Here is a 6,210-nt window from a genome sequence, read left to right as displayed (position 1 = left end):
ATGCTATAGTAAAGAAGGTGTATCTAACATCAGAGGGGTGCATGCTGTGCTGAAATCTCCCTAACTGGGTAAGAGTGACTGACTGTACAGATGGACAGAATCTGTAAACCTGTCAATGTGTTCTGCCCATTTTACCAAAAGCCATTTAGAGTTTCAATACAACCCCAGTGAAAACTCCCATCTCATTCTTTGTATGCATGGAAAAAAATCAACACTAAAATTCATGTAGAACCACAACAGCTCTAAATAGAATAAAACTATGCTGAGCAGAAACAACAATGTTGGAGGAATTACCTTTACAGATCTTAAGAAATATTAAAGGGACAATATAAATAATACATTATTGGCATAAATACATACATGTAGAACAATGAGACAAAATTGAAGACTCAAACATGATGGCATGTAGTTTAGCAGTTTAATATTAAAGAATATGCCAAACGTATATGGCGGAGAAAACAAAACATCTTCAACAAATGTTGCAGAAAAAAATTGAGTTTCCAAATGCAAAGAAAATGAAATGAGACCCATAGCTATCACTTTGTACAAAAACCAGCTCCAAATGGATCAAAATTTCAATGGGAAACCTGAAACACAGAAACTCGTAGAAGAATATATAGACAGGACCCTACGTGTCATAAATGTAGGGAATGTCTTCTTTTCTTTTTTTTTTTTTGAGACAGGTTTTCTCTGTGTAGCATTGGAGCCTTTTTTGGAACTCACTCTGTAACCCAGGCTGGCCTTGAACTCATAGAGAACCCCCTACCTCTGCCTCCCAAGTGCTGGGATTAAAGGTGTGCACCACCACCGCCAGGCAGAAAGGTCTTTCTTAATAGGATTCCATTTGCTTAAGAATTAAGGAAATCAATATTTTTATTTTTATTTAAGAATATTTTTCTGACAATTTTATTTGTATCCCTATACATTCATGTGAATACTTATATGTACATATATATGTATATGTTAATTGTTTACTGTCTGTCCTATTGCTAAATTGATTCCCTAATAAATCAAAAACTTTCATACCAATAAATGGTTCTTTAGTTTAATTACAGTTAAAGGAACGCACTTCATGAAATACCTTCAGGATTTCAATGCCATTTTGAAACTTCTGTGATACCCATCCTCAGAGAATGACTAGTTACTGGATCTTAATTCAGTTCAGTTTGACAAAAATGTTGTTAGATTGATACAGCCCATATTTTGTGCAAAACAATCTAATAAATCACAATTGTTGCATATCACAAATATTACATGTTATATAATAAGTCATAGTTATATATATATATATGTGTGTGTGTATATACATATATATAATGTTACAATTGAGATTTGTAATATATATAATATATAATGTATATTAGAATGAGTCTTAAGCCTATCAGGATTTTGATCAAGAATAACCATCAAAGCTCTATGAGATTTTAATCACAGTGATGATGCTGCATGTATACAGGTATGGAAAGTCATACTGAAAGAAGCTTGCCCCGAGCCCTAATGTGCATAGAGGCAACACAGCTTCTTCACAACCAAGAATCCACTTGGTAGAGCTTGTGGGGGACTCAGGCAGGAACTAGGAAGAGTTCTAGCTTTTGATGCCGAGAACAAAATGCTAATCAATCCCAAACCCACTACATGCTTGATCTCTGAGGTCCTTGAGATATCCCATGTTCCCCTTGTGCAGTATTGCTTGACTCATCGTCCCACTGACTATGTCTCACTGTATGACACTCTCTCATTTTTTCTTGCTATTATTGTCTTCCTTTCTCCTTTCAAGGAAACTGTACATCAGATACTTTACTTCTTAATAAACTTGTTCGGCATAGTTTTGTAAAACTGCTTGCTCCCAAACATTATCTTCTTGGGCTCTTGTCTCCTTATCATGTGAACCCATGGGCCTTTTTCAAGACTGTGACACAGAAGAATGATTTGCTTGTCCAGTCCACATAGGTACATTCAGGAAAATTCTCACATACACAGAAACAAATATGCACAAGAAATAATTAAGTTCATCTCATCATTTTTAAACACCTATGTGTAACTGTCATATCTATATACATAGTGGGTTTTATTCTGATTTTTATGATTTAAAAAATTCATACATTTATAAGAAATATGATCATATATCCCAAAAATTTTCATTCCAATCCTCCTTATATCATCTTCCTTAACGTTGCCCCCATCACTCTTTCTGATCACTAAATAAGTCTAATTATTACTTCCAAAACAAGCATGATTGGAGGATCATCCACTGATTATGGAAAACCTAGCAATGTCTACAAACTCCAAGTAGAATTTCTTTTTCCCTAGAAGCTGTCAACTGCCAATAACTCATCAGTGAGAGGTTGTGCCTGAAGGGCTTCTTCCAGACATATGCATAGAATTATTTTTAAAATACTATTTTTACTTTTTGTGTATATTTAAGAAGGTACAATATGTATGTGTACTGTGTATGTTGAAGTAGGGTAGTATGTCTGTATATTGTGTGCATGCAATCCCAATGGAAGCTAGGAGAGGGCATTGGATTTCCTAGAACTAGAGGTACAGGGATTTGTAAACTGAAAATGATAATGGGGTCCTCTGCAAGAGAATCAGTTTGGTTTTTCGAGACAGCGTTTCTCTGTGTAGCTTTGTGCCTTTCTTTGATCTCATTCTGTAGACCAGGCTGGCCACAAACTCACAAAGATCCGCCTGGCTCTGCCTCCAGAGTGCTGGGATCAAAGGCGTGCGCCACCACCACCCGGCGTGATTATATATTTAATCTATATTAGTTACTTATATTTTAATTACTTAATTTATTTTTATGTTGTTGTCTGTTTTCTTAATATAAGTCTGTGTTCCTTGTGTCCATATAAGCCAGAAAGGACATCAGATTCCCTGGAACTGGAGTTACAGATGACTGTGAGACAAAATGTGGTTGCTGGGAATCAAACCATGATCTTTTAGAAGAGCAGCCGTTTCTCTTAACCACTGAGCCACATCTCCAGCACATATATTGGTTAATTTCTATACCTGTGACAGATAAACCTGAAAGAATAACTTGATAGACTTATTTTGGTTCATACTTTCGGGGGAGTTGATTTGTTTCCTTGATATACCACACTTTTGGGGATTATTGGGATAGTAGGAGTGTGTGGTGCAGGAGTTTCCTCAGAAATTTATAGATAGTAGATTCTAATAAGAAGCACTGGACACCAGGTAAAATGTCCAAGGTCATTCTGATATTGTCCTGTTCCAACTATGAGGCAGATGCATCTTCTATATATTGTAATACATTCCTTCATCAGTGGACCATTCAAAATATGCACCTTTAAGTGCTGTTTAGTTTTCTAACAATAATAGGATGTGTCATACTAGTTGTTTTAATTGCATTTATTAATGAAATATCTAAGTAGTGCCCCATATACTGTATCATGGTAATTGTAATGGATAATTTTTGCTTTTAAGAGTGATCAGTTTTAGGATTATAAGTAGTGAGAGCACACAAACATTAATGTAACAATAATGATTTAAAAATTTCCATGAATTAAAAACAAAGTGAGAAGGGGTATTATAGAAGATTAGGATGAATTAACTGGAAAGTCAATGTAATTATATTAAAATATCAAAAATACTTAGGAAATTTTTTATTTTTCCCACAAAATTGAATAAGTGTACTGGCTTATAAGTGACAGAGGCCCTACGTTACCATACAAGTCAAGACTCCCTAAGGAAGAAAATATATAGATTACTTCAACTTACTCTTTCTTGTAGAGGTACTAAAGTCCACGATGCCTGACACTATACAGAGTAACTTCTAAGGATCCATAAGTCCATTTATCTTCACACCTTGCACATTTATCTGTATTCACTTGATTCATTATATATTTATTATCTAGTAATTTTTATTTATATTTTATCAGCCTTTTACTCTGGGGTAGTATCTGTCTTTAAAGTTGAGGTCTGTTACTTGTATGCAGAAGAAGGATGGATCTTGTTTTTTTTATCCATTCTGTCAGCCTGTGTCCTTTTTTATAGGCAAATTGAGACCATTGATATTAATGGATATTAATGACCAATTATTGTTAATTCCTGTTATTTTTTGTTGGTTGGGTTGTGTGTTTCTCTTCCTTGGTATTTGTTGTTGTGGGATTATCTACTACCTGTGTTTTCATGGATGTATCTAACTTCCTTAGGTTGGATTTTTCCTTCTAGTGCTTTCTGTGGGGCTGGATTTTTGGATAGGTATTGTTTAAATCTGGTTTCATCATGGAATATTTGGTTTACTCCATCTATGGTGATTGAGAGTTTTACTGGATATAAAAGTTTGTGTTGACATCCATGGTCTCTTAGTGTCTGCATAATGTCTGTCCAGGACCTTCAGGATTTCAGAATCTCCATTGAGAATTTAAGTATATTCTGATGGGTTTGCCTTTAAATGTTACTTGAATATTTCCTTTTGAAACTCTTAATATTTTTTTCTTTATTCTGTATGTTTAATATTTTGATTATAATTTGGCAAGGGGTCTTTTTTTGTGCATCCAGTCTATTTGGTGTTCTGTAACCTTCTTGTATGTTTATAGGCATTTCCTTCTTTAGGTTGGTAAAGTTATCTTCTAAGAATTAGTTGAATATATTTTCTATGCCTTTGAGTGGGTATTCTTCTTTCTTCTATCTCTATTATTCTTAGGTTTGGTCTTTTCATGGTGTCCCAAATTTCCTGGATGTTTTGTGTTATGACTTTTATTTGGCTTTAGTGTTTTCTTTGACTGGTGAATCTATTCCCTCTATTGTATCTTCAATGTCAGAGATTCTCTCTTCCATCTCTTACATTCTGTTGGTTAGGCTTGCAACTGTAGTTCCTGTTTATTTATACAGATTTTCCATTTCTAGTCTTCCTTCAGTTTGTGTCTTCTTCATTGCCTCTATTTCAGTTTTCAAATCTTGAACTGTTTCATTCACCTTTTTAATTGCTTTCTCTTAGCTTTCCTTAAGGGATTTATTGTTTTCTTCCAATTTGTTGTTTGTTTTCTCTTCGAATTCTTTAAGGGTAGTTTTTCATTTCCTCTTTAAAGGACTCTATCATCTTCTTAAAGTCATTTTAAAGGTCTATTTCTTCTATTTGGGATGTTCAAGTCTTGCTAATGTGGCATCATTTGGTTCTGATGTTATTGACTGTATTTTTGCACTGGCATCTACCCATCTCTTCCTCCACAACATGCAAGTGCTGTGTGTGTCTGAGGGAGTCTCTCTTGATCCATTTGATACTCTTGTTGTAATGGGAACTCTGGGTCTAATAAGGGCTCTTGGTCTAATCTGTGCTGATGGGTTCTGTGCCTCAGGGAGCAAATCTTAGTCCAATGGGTACTAGTGGGACCTGTCTCAGGGAGCAGCTATTTCCATTCAGTGTAGTTTGGGGTCTGTTTTCTGTTCCCAAGTGGTGAAGGGTGGGCTCTAGTTTTCACTGGTGTCACAGAGGGCTGTTTGCTTTATGAGGGACGTGGGAGCTGACCAGTCCCTGGGGCTCCAGTGGCTTGGGGAGGGGCAGGGAATGTGCTCTGGGGACCTACAGGCTAGGGAACTGGTCTGCTCAGTCCAGAGATGGGGTCTAACTTGTTTTCTATAATAAGCCACAAGATATTGAAAGTAGCCTGAGAACAGTGTAAAAGAACAGCAAAACCAGAAAAAAACTCTGTTTACAAGTAAAATCTATAGATTTTTTCCTCTATGAGAAGCTAAATTTGACTATTCTTTCATTAATGTACTTCTCATTCTTCATCTGCTTCTATCTCCCATCTTTCTATCATCTCTCCACTAATCTTCTGTCCTCTCTACTCCTGTATTCAACTCCTCCTTTCCACTCACCTCTTCTCTGCTCTAATTCTCCTTGTATTGCTCCTGCTACCCAGGACCAAGTACTGGAATAAAGAGATTACTCTTCATGGAAAGAAGGCTGAAGTTCACTCTTGAACTCTAGAAATTTCATCTATGTATGATTTCCTGCTTTAACCCATTCTTCTAGCAACCAAGTTCACAGGACTTTTGCAATCAAATGTTGCTCTGCAATCCAAAACATCAAACTTTTTTATTTTATAATTTAATTTAATTTTACATATCAGCCATGGATTCCTCTGTCCTTCCTCCAAATCACCCCCCCCGAATTCCTCCAGCCTTCCGGCATTTCCCATCTCCTCCAAGGCACAGTATCCTCTGGGTATTCAGCTCAACCCG

Source organism: Onychomys torridus, unplaced genomic scaffold, assembly GCF_903995425.1.
Source record: "Onychomys torridus unplaced genomic scaffold, mOncTor1.1, whole genome shotgun sequence".
Taxonomy (NCBI): domain Eukaryota; kingdom Metazoa; phylum Chordata; class Mammalia; order Rodentia; family Cricetidae; genus Onychomys; species Onychomys torridus.
This window is presented reverse-complemented; position numbering follows the sequence as displayed.